The sequence below is a fragment of the Hippoglossus hippoglossus genome, chromosome 19 (assembly GCF_009819705.1).
Source record: "Hippoglossus hippoglossus isolate fHipHip1 chromosome 19, fHipHip1.pri, whole genome shotgun sequence".
Taxonomy (NCBI): Eukaryota; Metazoa; Chordata; class Actinopteri; order Pleuronectiformes; family Pleuronectidae; genus Hippoglossus; species Hippoglossus hippoglossus.
In genome coordinates this window covers 9,045,975-9,058,241 of record NC_047169.1, presented here as the reverse complement: position 1 = coordinate 9,058,241, position 12,267 = coordinate 9,045,975, and the positions used below count along the sequence as shown (strand labels likewise).

At 43.8% G+C, this 12,267-nt stretch overlaps 1 protein-coding gene across 4 annotated transcripts in view; it reads left to right on the top strand.

Moving 5' to 3' along the window:
* The window catches only part of LOC117752581 (C-terminal-binding protein 2), a 97,720-nt gene that overhangs the window by 20,896 nt on the left and 64,557 nt on the right, over positions 1 to 12,267 (top strand). The window contains exon 1 of one of the 4 annotated variants that reach the window (XM_034570040.1): positions 6,879 to 6,923. The exons of the other annotated variants lie outside the window; for them this stretch is intronic. The gene's annotated coding sequence lies outside the window, so the exon portion shown is untranslated. Of the gene's footprint in view, positions 1 to 6,878; positions 6,924 to 12,267 lie in introns of those variants that run through there. 4 annotated transcript variants of the gene reach the window in all.

Genomic DNA, 12,267 nt, shown 5'->3' with positions numbered 1-12,267 from the left:
GTAGAAATCTCTTTAATCTCAAGCAGCGCTGGTTGGCGAGGCATATTCATAGATTAGAAAATTTCTCATTGAGGATGTAATCATAGATGTGCTTCCAGTAGATGTGCATAAAAAACTTAATTTGGGGGGGGGACCAGGGCCGTCGTATAGAGACAAACCAGCCACACTCACACCTATGTGCAGTTCAGAGTCTCTTATTAATCTTACCTGCTTGTCTTTGGTCTGAGGGAGGAAGCCAGAATACCAGAAGAAAACAGATTCATATACACAGGGAGAACATGCTAACTCCAGTCAGCAGGTTTGAACCCAGAACCCTAACTGCTGCACCACCGTGCCGCTATGGGGGGGGGGGGGGGAAACATTAAAAAAGATAATTTTTTTACATACTTCAAAAACATATCTGGAGGAGAATGTTAATGCCCGGATATGTCATCAGCACGCAGCTCAGACTGAGCTCACACACATCACTGAGTAACAAGAGACAGTGTCAGAAAGATGGACATCGTGGATACATTGTCATCATCCTTTTTGTGTGTGTATATGTTTGTGTGTGTATGTGTGTGTGTGTGTGTGTGTGTGTGTGTGTGTGTGTGTGTGTGTGTGTGTGTGTGTGTGTGTGTGTGTGTGTGTACAAGTATTTCCTCCATCTAAGGCCTTCTCTGCACTCATGGCCAAAAATGTCACTCCAGGCTGCTGTGGGCTCATTATGCCATTAGCTGTCTCAGGCCTCAGTCCATTTGCTGGGTAGGGAGTGTGACGAAGCCCTTTCACAGGGTCACCCCTCCTGCTGCAGGCCAGTCAGCTGCGTGTGTGCGTGTGTGCGTGTGTGTGTGTGTGTGTGTGTGTGTGAGGCAGAGACAGAGTATTCACCTCACACTTGGAAAATGTATTTGGCACTAATCATGATTTAGCACAGGATGTGAGCTGTGTTATGTATTATAATCACTCCATATATCTGATTTGCACGGCTCCATTGTCTGTAGTTGTAATATCTCTCATAGGGGATGTACAGATCAGGCGGAGTCATTGTTTGCTCTTGTGTTGAGCAGTAAAAACAGCGAGTGGACCTTTTTAAGCATCTCGCCAAAGAACCTAAATCAAGCCGATGAGGGATCTGTCTGTGATTTTAAGATACAGTGTTAGAGAGGGGGATGTTCAGGCACCACTTCATGTCTGATACGGGAGGGGTTGATCCATCAGTGGCAAGTGTTCCTGCCCATGGGATCTCCATATTCCCCAGGCCTCTACCATCCATCCTTCGCCTGAAGTGGACGACCAGCTTATTTTCTCTGCATATTCAAAACTGCCTTGAGAGGTGGACGGGGATAGCTGGGGGAAAAGAAGCGGTGAGACAGAAAGTGGAGTGGAGAGGAGGGGTGGGGTCTTTCCTTTTTCTTTTTTCTATTTTCAAATAAATGATTAACTAAATACATCCCCCATTCCTGTCCATTTTGAAAGAAGGGTCAGCTTTGATCTCTAGGGCCCTTTGAAATGATCTGAGGAATGAGAGAGAGAGAGAGGGATATGAGGGAGGGAGGCGCAGGGGGAAGTAAGAAAGACAGGAAAAGCCACACCTCCCCCTCCCAATGAGGGGAGACTTCATAGGTGTACATGCAGAGAGGGGTGGCGAGGGAGGTTGTTTACTGAGTGGAGCGTTTGTATGGTAACTGAGGTGGTAGGACCGCGACAGTGCCGATGACCCCGCTCAGACTGGGTGTTAACATCCGTCCTGAGAGATTCGATCACAAGCGGTCAGCGCTAAGTTCGTCTGTTCACACCTGGGCTGAGTTTACAGGGTGTGTGTGATAAGAATGTTTTGTGTTTGTGTCCTTGTGTCGTGAGAGAGTGATTTAGGAGGGTCTGAATGAATGCCTGCAGCTATGTAGAAACATTTTACTAATTTGAGAAAAGTATTTGTCATTATCTTGCGGTCAGTGTTGATATTGAGGCGGTGACTACAAACAAAGCAACGTGTAGAAACTCTAGTGGCTCAGAGGACGTCATGTGAGGAGGCGGTCCTTCATATGTGGTCCAGGTCGCAATTGTGTTCACACAGCGTAATAGATATATGGCCATATGTGTCCTAGACCACTTCTGAATGTGGTCTGAGTGATCGGATGTGTATTTCGTTTCCATTACTCTGGTGCGTTCAGACCTGAACTTGTGATCGGATCTCTCAGGAGAGTTGTTGTCACAGGTCTGAACACGGCCACTGACTCTGTGGTAAAGTGAGCTGTTTGAAGGCCTCGCTGTAGATATGCCTGTGGATAGATTAGCCTTCCCTTAACCTTTTAGAGATCAATGGTTTAGCACTTGTTTCTCCCTCACTCCCAATAAGAAATTGGGTTTCCCTTTCTCATTGCGGGAGGGTTAAGTTCTGCTGGTTGTAAATCCTGTGTCTTACTGGCTCTGTCGTGCTTGGTGGCCCATGAAAAGAGCTCTTTGCCGGCTGAGGCGAGAAGACTCTGACTGACTTTCTCCTCCTTGCAGCCATTGGGTCGTGTTCAGCGGCTGGTTGCTGTGGCATATTTAGTAGGCTTACATGGTCTGCTCTGTTAACCTCTGTTTAATTCCACTCAGAGACTCACCTCACTGAACTGGCTTGTAACTTCCACGCCCTCTGCACAAGACATTCCTCTGAGACGGTAGCAACAATGCATGATTGTGTGTACATGAACCTTGTGTTGTGCCGTGGAAAACAACATACTTTATTTATGCAGAAATGTACTGTTGCTCTAAAGCCAACTTGGATTCCTATCCAGTCAAATTCCATTCGGGCGATCTAGCTTGATTGTCCATCTATCACGCCACTTAATATCAGCTCATGGGTTGTAGCAGGTCACAAAGTGATGTTACAGCAGGACATGTGCGTAGGGCTTATCCCAGAAGGTCAAAAATTCAAATCATCAGTCGGGAGATTCTTCAAGTCAAGCAGCTTCAGTTTCATTTCAGTCCCCAGAAGAAGCTGCAGAGTGAGTGCTCCTCACTTTTACGCCGCGATCCCAGGTAGAAATTATTCCACTGTGTCAAGTTGTCTTGTTCGCTTTGTCAAGATGTTTGACGGATACAGGCAGCTGGGCCCTGGTTGAGACATAGACACTGGCCTTTGTTAGCTATCTAGTGTCGACTCACATTTCTGATTTGTCCAGAGCCTAGTTGTCAGGTCGATTGTAGTATGTGAATGTTGCTGTCGCCCCTAAACCCTGTTAATAAATCTGGCAGTTCAATAAAGCACTGTTAGATAGTCAATATGAAAAGGAACAAATCAGTGAATCTTCGTATTGAACAACCAAATCTGATTCGACTGAAAGAATTCTTAGTCGGGTGCAGCTAATTTTTGTGTTCCATCCATCCAGCTTGTAGACTGTATATTTTGAATTCATTAGTTTTAATATGAACCCACATTCGGCTGAATGTTTGAATATTTGTCACTTTAAAAAGGGACAGCCCTGTTATCAGTCCCATTATTCTATTTCTATTTATTAAAGACGCTCTAATCTTAAGGAAAGGTGTGATTGTGTCTGTGTTAGACAAACAGAGAGAACGAATTACTGATAATATCATAAAAATATCATGTTATTATGCAGAAATGTTTAAACAAATTTCTCAATGGTCTAATTATAGTTGTTCAAAATAGCCAGCAGCCACATCCAGCAGGAAACTGAAATAGGTGCCATGTTTAAACAGGGACAGGCTCTTATCGTCTCATTCGCTCCTTCAGGCATCGCAACATTTCACCAAAACTGCTCATCAGATGCACAAAGAGCTGCTTTGCATCAGTGATGCCGTGTGTCCTTGTCTTGTTGTTTTAGTCGGCCAGGAAACTTGGGTATTTTACTAAAGTCACCTGATACTTTTTAATTTTGCAGCATGTCGGTGATTCCGTTAGAGCGTCAGCTTAGCACATTTGCTCCCATGAGGCTGCCGGATCCTCACTTTCATTAAAGTTGTTTGGAGAGTGTCTCGGCTTCGGTGCCTCATAAAACAAACTGCTATGATGAAAATAACTTAAAACCACACAACCCGACACTACTCCTCTGTTTTATTTGTACACGCACACAGCGGAACACACACACACACACACACACAACAAACCGTTGTGTTTGTTGAGGTTCTAATGAGTCCCAGTAGCAGCGGTTTGATTTTTTTTTTTTCTCTCCTAATTTGACATGCTTCACTTGGGCTGGGTCCCTCTCGCTCCGCAGACCTCAAATCCTCCATGCAGAGGCCTAATGAATCTTCTCCGTGTACACAAACAAAGGACAAACTAAACAAGCAGGAAACACTTGCTTCCTTGAGCTTCTAATTGTCCCAAACATGTCAATCAATCACGGCTGCTCGCATGAATCCACTTTTTCTGCAGACAAAACAGTTAGAATTAGTTGCCCCCGAGAACATATCAATCTCCAGATTGCAGGGTAGTACACACATGTATTGTGTTACATCCACAACAGGCAGAGCTGGCTTTTCATTTTGCTCCAGCAGCGTGAGAACATTCGCCGTTGTACTTTCTGCTTGGGAAGGTGACACAAAGAACAATTGAGTCGAACCCCGCCGCTCTCCCAGGGCCCTGCACGTTGGGTTTCTGCAGTAATTGAATCGGGGCTTGTGCTGCCCTCAGAAGACGGTGTGAGTGAATTGTCTCTGATAGTTTATAGGGTAATAAAGTCCCCTCACACCAACACCTGCCAGCTGCGTTCAGCTTTGACCAAAACAGTCTATTTAATACCTCCCGCCGTGCACCTGCAGCCCACCCGTAACAGCCAGAGCACGACTCAATCACATAGACAATAGACAGTATCTCTCTGTCTCCTGCAGACTTCTGCGAGTTATGATTGGAATTAAAATCCTGACTTAATTAGCCCCGCGTTGTTGACCTTGTTTGCAGGTTAGGATGCTGTATCTTAGGCCACAACGCAATTACCGCAGCCATTTTCCCCTTATCTGATCTCCTCATCTGCTTGCTTCAGCTGCCGGTGAGCACTCGCTGCTGAAAAATACAGAGGAAGTATTGCTCCCCTCACCGCAGCGGCACACATCCTTACCCAAACAACTTCTGTCGCTGTGGAAAGGAACGGCTGAGTGGGTGAGGAGTAGGTGGACAAATGGATGTGGAGGGGATCGCAAGTGTGGATTGTTTGGACAGAGATCGAGTCTTTCATAGATTGTTTACTCAAGCCATGTTTGAGTCCGTCTGCAAAGTGCAAATGTGAAAAAAAAAACCTTGCGACGAATAATGTTAATTACATCCCCGACAAAACCCTCTGCACCTTTTTTTTTTAAAATGCTATTATCGAGCGAGCATGCATCCCTCCCTCTGCTTTCGGCTGGCTTTTCGGTATTCAGAATTTTTGCATTAACGAGAGTCAGCGGTTTTCGGTGCTGCAATCTCATTACATTTACAGGGAAGGGATGGAGAGCAACAAAAAAAAAATTAATTGGAGGCATGCGATAGTTAGGACAGGAGCCTGGGCAAGGGCAGAATAAATCAGAGGTCTGTTTGACAGCTTTATGGCTCTGGAGAGAGAGAAGTGGTTAACTTTAATGGGAGGAGATAGTAATGTTGAGTTACTTTATTTTTCCCCCCTCTCTTCTTCCCCACCCACTCGCACTCATCCCGTCCCCCTTCTCCCTCATCAGCTGAGGCACACAGCCCCTCACCCCTGAACTATTTGGATTTGGCTTGATATATAGAGTTAATTCAGCCCGCTCTGTGCTATAATTCATTCGTTTCATGCATTTAATGTCGCGCAGACACAGTGCGGGGTGGAATTGTTAATTTTCTGCGCAGGGATTGCAGCCTTTCACTCCCCCCCCCCCCCCCCCCCCCCCCCCCCCACACACACACACACACACACACACACACACACACACACACACACACACACACACCTCTGTCCTGCTTGTCACCTACTCTACACGGCATCCCCACCCCCTGCTCCTCCATCCTCCTCCCTGCCCTCCTTCACCCTCTTGTATTTGGTTTCCATTACTCTGGAAGTTAATTTGGCTAAAAGAGTGGTCCACTCCCCGCAGCATTTACCGCAGTATCAAGTTTCACCGGCTCCTCGTAAAGAACGAAAACAAACCAAAACACTCAGCTCATCGGGTCGATGACATGACACCAAGCCTAAGCCTTATACCTACAGTACCTCGGATATTCTTTCAAGCAGATATTTTCCCCTCCACACAACGTTTGTTTAACAAAATATATCCTACAAAGTGAGTACACACAAAAATAAAAAACAGACAAAAAACGCTCAAAGAAGAATGCAGGTGGCGATAAAGCCTACATCATCATGATCCGTGAAATATCAGAAAAGAACATTGTTAGCATGTGTGTGAGCTTATTCTTACTCTGGCGGTAGTAGCTTCAAAACCAAAACAACAGCAGGATCTTCATTTTTTTTACGTATATCTTATAGTTATTTGACGTGTGTTTCGTCACCTCATCCAAACCCTCTCTGGCACACGGCCCAAAGTGTTGATATACACAAAGCAACAATGGACATGCGTGACGTCGTCAATGCTCCATTTTACATGTACACACGAATACACAAACCAGAGGTTTTTTTTCAAAACCTGCACTTTGAAAGGTGTTTGTTGGTTTGAAATAGCGTCGGCTAACGCAAAATATCTGTATTAGTGTGGACAAGGCGGTAATCTGCACAGGTTCTCAATTTCTCCCCTGAACTGGACTTTAACCTCCTGGCCTGGCATTTACGTCCTGCCCTCACCCCCATCCCCAATCTCAGTATAGGTCCCCCCCCCCCCGTCCAGCCTCCCCGCTGCCTTGTGGTTTTATAATTGGAAGGGGGGAATGCTGGGTTGTAGTAAAAGCAACCAGTGTAGTGGCTTCTGCAGGGTAATGGGGGGCCCTGCTCTCCATGCACTTGATTTAATCCGGCAGACCTCTGTGTGTGGTGAGTGGGGGGTGGTGTGTGTGTGTGTGTGTGTGTTTGTTTGTGTTGTTTGCTTGTGCAGATGGATGGGGTCACACCTCAGAAGACATTATGGGTTCTTATTATAGCGCACAAAAATGACTAACATCAGCGGCGGTGACTAACAATTCTTTACATTATTGATTAATCTGTCTGTTGCTTTTTTTTTCAGATTTATTGTTCGCTCTATAGAAATATATCAAACACACGTTTGCAGAGATCAAGGTAATTCCCTCTGCGAGTCCAAAACCAAAAGACTTTGAATCTGTTAAGGATAGAAAAACAAATAAAAGCATCAAATTTGCACATTATAGACACTAAAACCAAGGAAACACAGTTACAAACATTTGCCTCTGGCACTTCAATGCTGAAAAGGTCTAATTAACCTCAATCTGTTACAGAAACATTCTTATTTTGCACATTAGTAAGTTACTGTTCAAAGACGTGGAAACAACTTTGCAAGCTCTCCTTTTTTCTTTTGTCCTCCTTTATGTTTTTGTGCAGTGGCAGTGTTGGTTTTCCACAGTGTTTCAGAGACCTTGGCTCAGACCAGCCAGCCAAAGATAAACAGTGAAAAGCATTTACCCCCCCGGGGCCTTGAACACAACGACTCAGTATAAAGTTGAAGCCATCACCTTAACTCTTAACATGGAAACTATCTCCAGCAGAAGTTAGTGGAGAGACTCGCACACACAAAAAGAGAAATATAACTTCTCTCCGTGGTATGGCAGAGTTGCAGAGAACATTGTTTTTCATTTATTTATTTTATTTCACTTGGCAAGGTAGAGGTCAGTTAGGTTTTTTTTTCTTTTTTTGTTTCAGCAGTGGGAGGAAAACAGGAGGTCACATTTGTTGGCGGTGCAGTGGGAGTGTGTGCTGATACGAGTGCGAGGGCTTTGTGTCAGGAGACATTTTGTGGCAGGCAGGAGAGAAAACCTTGCACTGTGACAAGGGCTTTTCTATTTTTTAAAAGGCGTGTCAACCCCCGTGACCCGGTGAGTTGAAATGGAGGCCACCGCTGACTCTCATGCCCTGATTGAGGAAAGGAAAAAAAAAAAAACAAGCATCGCTGACTGCAACTATTTCATGATTGAAAACAAAAATAGAATAACGGAGGGGAACGTCGGATTTGTAGAAAATGCAGAAATAGAGTTTTTGTATGAGTGAGATGTTTGTGTCAGAAGTGTCAGTCGCCGCCGCTCATACGAACACGACTGACCTAAACCCTGAGGTGGTCGGTGTGGATACAATCCCATGATTCATCCCTTTTCATGGTATTTCCTCCTCCATTGTGCAGGGCTATGTACTGTCAGAGCCTAGACGGAGATCTCATTGAGCGGTCTCTGCACACACACACACACACACACACACACACACACACACACACACACACACACACACACACACACACACACACACACACGTCCCCTTTTCACACATGATCGTGGACTCGATCCATTTCAAATGGCCCATCCAGTGGAGCCCTGATATTATGCGGCACTTACAGCAGTTTGTAGATAAAGCTGATGACATTATATTCATATTAATGTTTTTTATTAGCCTGCTTTGATGTTCAGATTGTTGATAAAATGTGCCTTTGATTGGTCTTTGAGAGAAGACACTAAACTGTAGCAGATGGCAGTTTGTAGAGCCGCGCTTCCATTCAGCGCACGCTAGCGCTGCGATGATGGTGCTGATTGACGACCAATTAATTATTTGTCACTCAATCGCGCAAAAAAAATTCTCCGGTTCCAGCTTCTCAAATGGGAGATTCTGCTGATTTTATGTGTTTTTACGTCACAGTAAATTGAATATATTTGGGTTTTGAGTCGTTGGTTGAATAAGGCAAATAATTTGAAGCCTCGGGCTGCGGGAACTTGTGATTGGCATTTCTGACTATTTTTTGGCACTGATTAATTGATTATGGTGGAAATAAATGATAAATTAAGGACTAATGAAAAGCACCATTAGCTGCAGCTTGAGTTCATGTCAATCACGCAGAAGGAATCAGACGGAGACGCGTTTGACCTCCAAGAAAGGTGACAAATCAAAGTTAAATAATGAAACCTGAATAAATGAGCAGGGAAACCAATGCATATGCTTCCATACAGGAGTTCTGTGTAATACAATTAACACTTCACATGTTATCATGATCTGTGACGTGTTTGAAAATCCTGAGTGTGACTATTAACCGGAAATTCAGGTTTTAACACTTACTTGGGGTGCAATGAAAATGTTTTAAATAACTACTTTTTCCTTCGTAGAAGTCTTTTAAGGAGACATTTAAAAGCAAAATTATAGAATTTATTTGAATACAAAAAGCTCTCTAGTTTTTTTTTTTTTATGATGTCTGCCTCAAACTGTATTTGTTGGATATATATTTAATCATGTGTAATCAAAACTTATTATTAAACTGTATAAACACTCATATTGGAATTGGATTGGAAACACCAACAGGTTGTGAATGCATGTGTGGTATTACATGGCGTGGTGTGTGGGACAGATGTGTATGTGCATTTTTTTGTGATCAACAGGTTATTTTAACTACAATAAAAAACAACAACACATAAAAAAACAAATAACAATTAGCTGAAAAACAAAACTCAAAACTCATGCAGTTTAGAGGGGGAGAGTCTAACCTGGGTCATTTTCTGCAGCTACAATTTACAGATGTCCCCTGAATGCCTCACATGCAAACTAGTGCTCATACAATTTATGATGAAGCTTATTAGATTTTGCTAAACTGATTATTTCACCCTCCGTGGCTGACCACCCAGGTACAGCCTATCTATGGGAAATGCTGACCTCCTGTAACAAAGTAAGTCTTTTTTAGTTCTGCAGACAAGAAAAAAAAAAAACAGAAACCTTTTTTTTTAACACAAAGGTCGAGCAGCTTTTGTAATGAGGTCGTCTGGTCCGCTTTGAACTCAGCCTGAGGTTCACAGCAGGATTGACAAGTCGACCACATGATGTTCTTTAAATGGAAAACATGGCGTCATCATCATTATTGTGATTATCATTGTTCTTGTGTTATCTACGTTTTACTCGCACGTGCCGTATGCTTCTAAATACATTTTACAGCTTGAACACGTCTATCCTTGGCCTTCTGAACCATGTAGTTACCCATCGCCCATCTGGAAAATGTGTGTGGCAGAACATTAAGTTCAAAAGCACCGTTTTTTTAGCTAATAGTGTAAAGATTGAATGAAAGTTTCACACTGATTCACACCCATTTATTCTCTCCTAGATTCGGAGACATGCGGGAAACAGCATAAACAAAGTGATGGTGCTGAGATCGTAGTTATTTGAGAAAATGGCCGCACTCCTCCTGCATGCTTGATGAGCTCCCAAAAAAAACCACTTGTTAAACACATACGAACGTATTTCCTCCACTTCAGCGTTGCGGGGTCGCTCTCCATCTTCGGAGATGGAGGCTACATCCCCGCTCGAATCAATTCAGGTAGGGCAGCATTATCTGCGGAGCTGCCAGCGGAGCCGCACTGCACAATAACTCAAGGAGGGCATTTGAGAAGTGTGTGAGTTTGATCCTGTGCCAGGGTGATGAATAGCTGTTTTTCCTCTTTTGTTGCCCATCAGCACTTTTATTCCGCAGTTAATCCGCCAGGCCACTCGTGCTTCCTTCCCGCTGTAATTTTTCACCTTGCTGTGTGATTGTGTATTTAAGTGTGTGTGTGTGTGTGTTTATGTCTCTCGCTGTCAATGCAAAGGCTCTCGCTCTCATACAAACACTAACACCTGCATTTGCTCCACCCTGCTGGTACTGGAGGCTGATTTAATGGTGTGTGTGTTTTGTGTGTGTGTGTGTGTGCGTGCGCGTGTGTGTGTGTGCGTGCGTGTGCGTGCGTCCTGTCAGAATCGACATCTTGTGAAAAGTTAGTGAGGAGAGGGAGCTATATATAACATGTCAGCAGACCACGGTGGGGGGGAGATGCTTGTTACCGGGGTGTGTCAGGTGTTAAAAGGATTGTCATGTTGGTGCAGATAATGCAGCGTAGTCACTTGATTTACTACCAGGATGGAGCTGAAGGCTTTCTGCTTAGACCCCCCCCCCGCCTGCGGAGAACACACCGAGGTGGTTAAATCTGAAAACACATCTTTTTCTTCCTGTCTATACTTGAGGGGCATTTTTCCCATCCAGGAACATCCAGCAGAGGGAATAGTTGTTAAAATGACTGGCCTTGTGTGTCACTGAGGAACAGTTATATAACACAAATCAAATCAAACATATTAGATTGTTAAGTTTTCTGACTACATGAGGATAGAAATATATGTCAATAAAAACAGTGAAATAGAGTTACTATATATTAGTAGTGTCAAGAACAGGTGTTTGACCTCCTCAACACATGTTGGCTATGATTCTGTTACCTGCACATTGAAAGAGTACAAAGAAAAAGAAATGAGGCCATTTGAGGTGTTTTAGTGTGAATAGAGAACTTTGGCATCGACAAACCTTGATTTCACACATAGTCAAGGGCATTTTCAAATTCAGTCAGGTTACGCTGGGCTCCAACTACAGGAATTTCAGGCCAATTCCACCCTGATTCAACCCTCGAGAATGGGAGAAGGAATCTGGTGTGGAGCCTTGGTCGGCGCTGATGTTCGGCCCAGGTTATCAGGTAGTGTGAGGGGTTTACAGAAGCGTTATAAAACTGCCCAAACTGCCCGAAGAAGGATTGATATGATTTAAAATCGGGATGATCATCTTTTTCTTTTCCAATTTTTTCTTTTTGTCAGTACCTATTTTCCTCTGGGATTGCATTCAAGACTTGTGCCAATAGTTCTTCTGTGTAGTTCACTACTTTGTTTCAATGAAGACAGCGGCTGTAAATGTGAAATGCACAAATGTTCATAAGAATTTGGTTATATAAAATCCGGATGATTATGTCGGTACTGTCCGAGCGGAACCACAACAGCCAAAGAGAGAGACGTAGACCTGAGCAGCTGACGGTGCTGCCAAGCAACAGTATTTATTCTGAGGCTAACGTCAGCTAGCGTTCTACTTTTGAAAAAAACATTGGAGCAAGTTGACGCTTCATGCCATTCTCCATTTGGTTTACTCTTAATATCCTGTAGTGTGTGTGTGTGTGTGTGTGTGTGTGAGATGTGCCATTATTTTCTAATCATGTAGTTTTGGAAGAGAAGAAAATGTGTGAAGATTCTCCTCTAGTTCTTGATGTAACCTGATTTCAAAATCCTTTTGCCTTTTAAAACTCCTGTAGTCTGAGCCCAGCTTTAGTGTAGACATGTTGTGAGCACAATTTTCTTTTGTTTTTGCCCAGGAAACATTGGGCGGCATGTGTTGGAT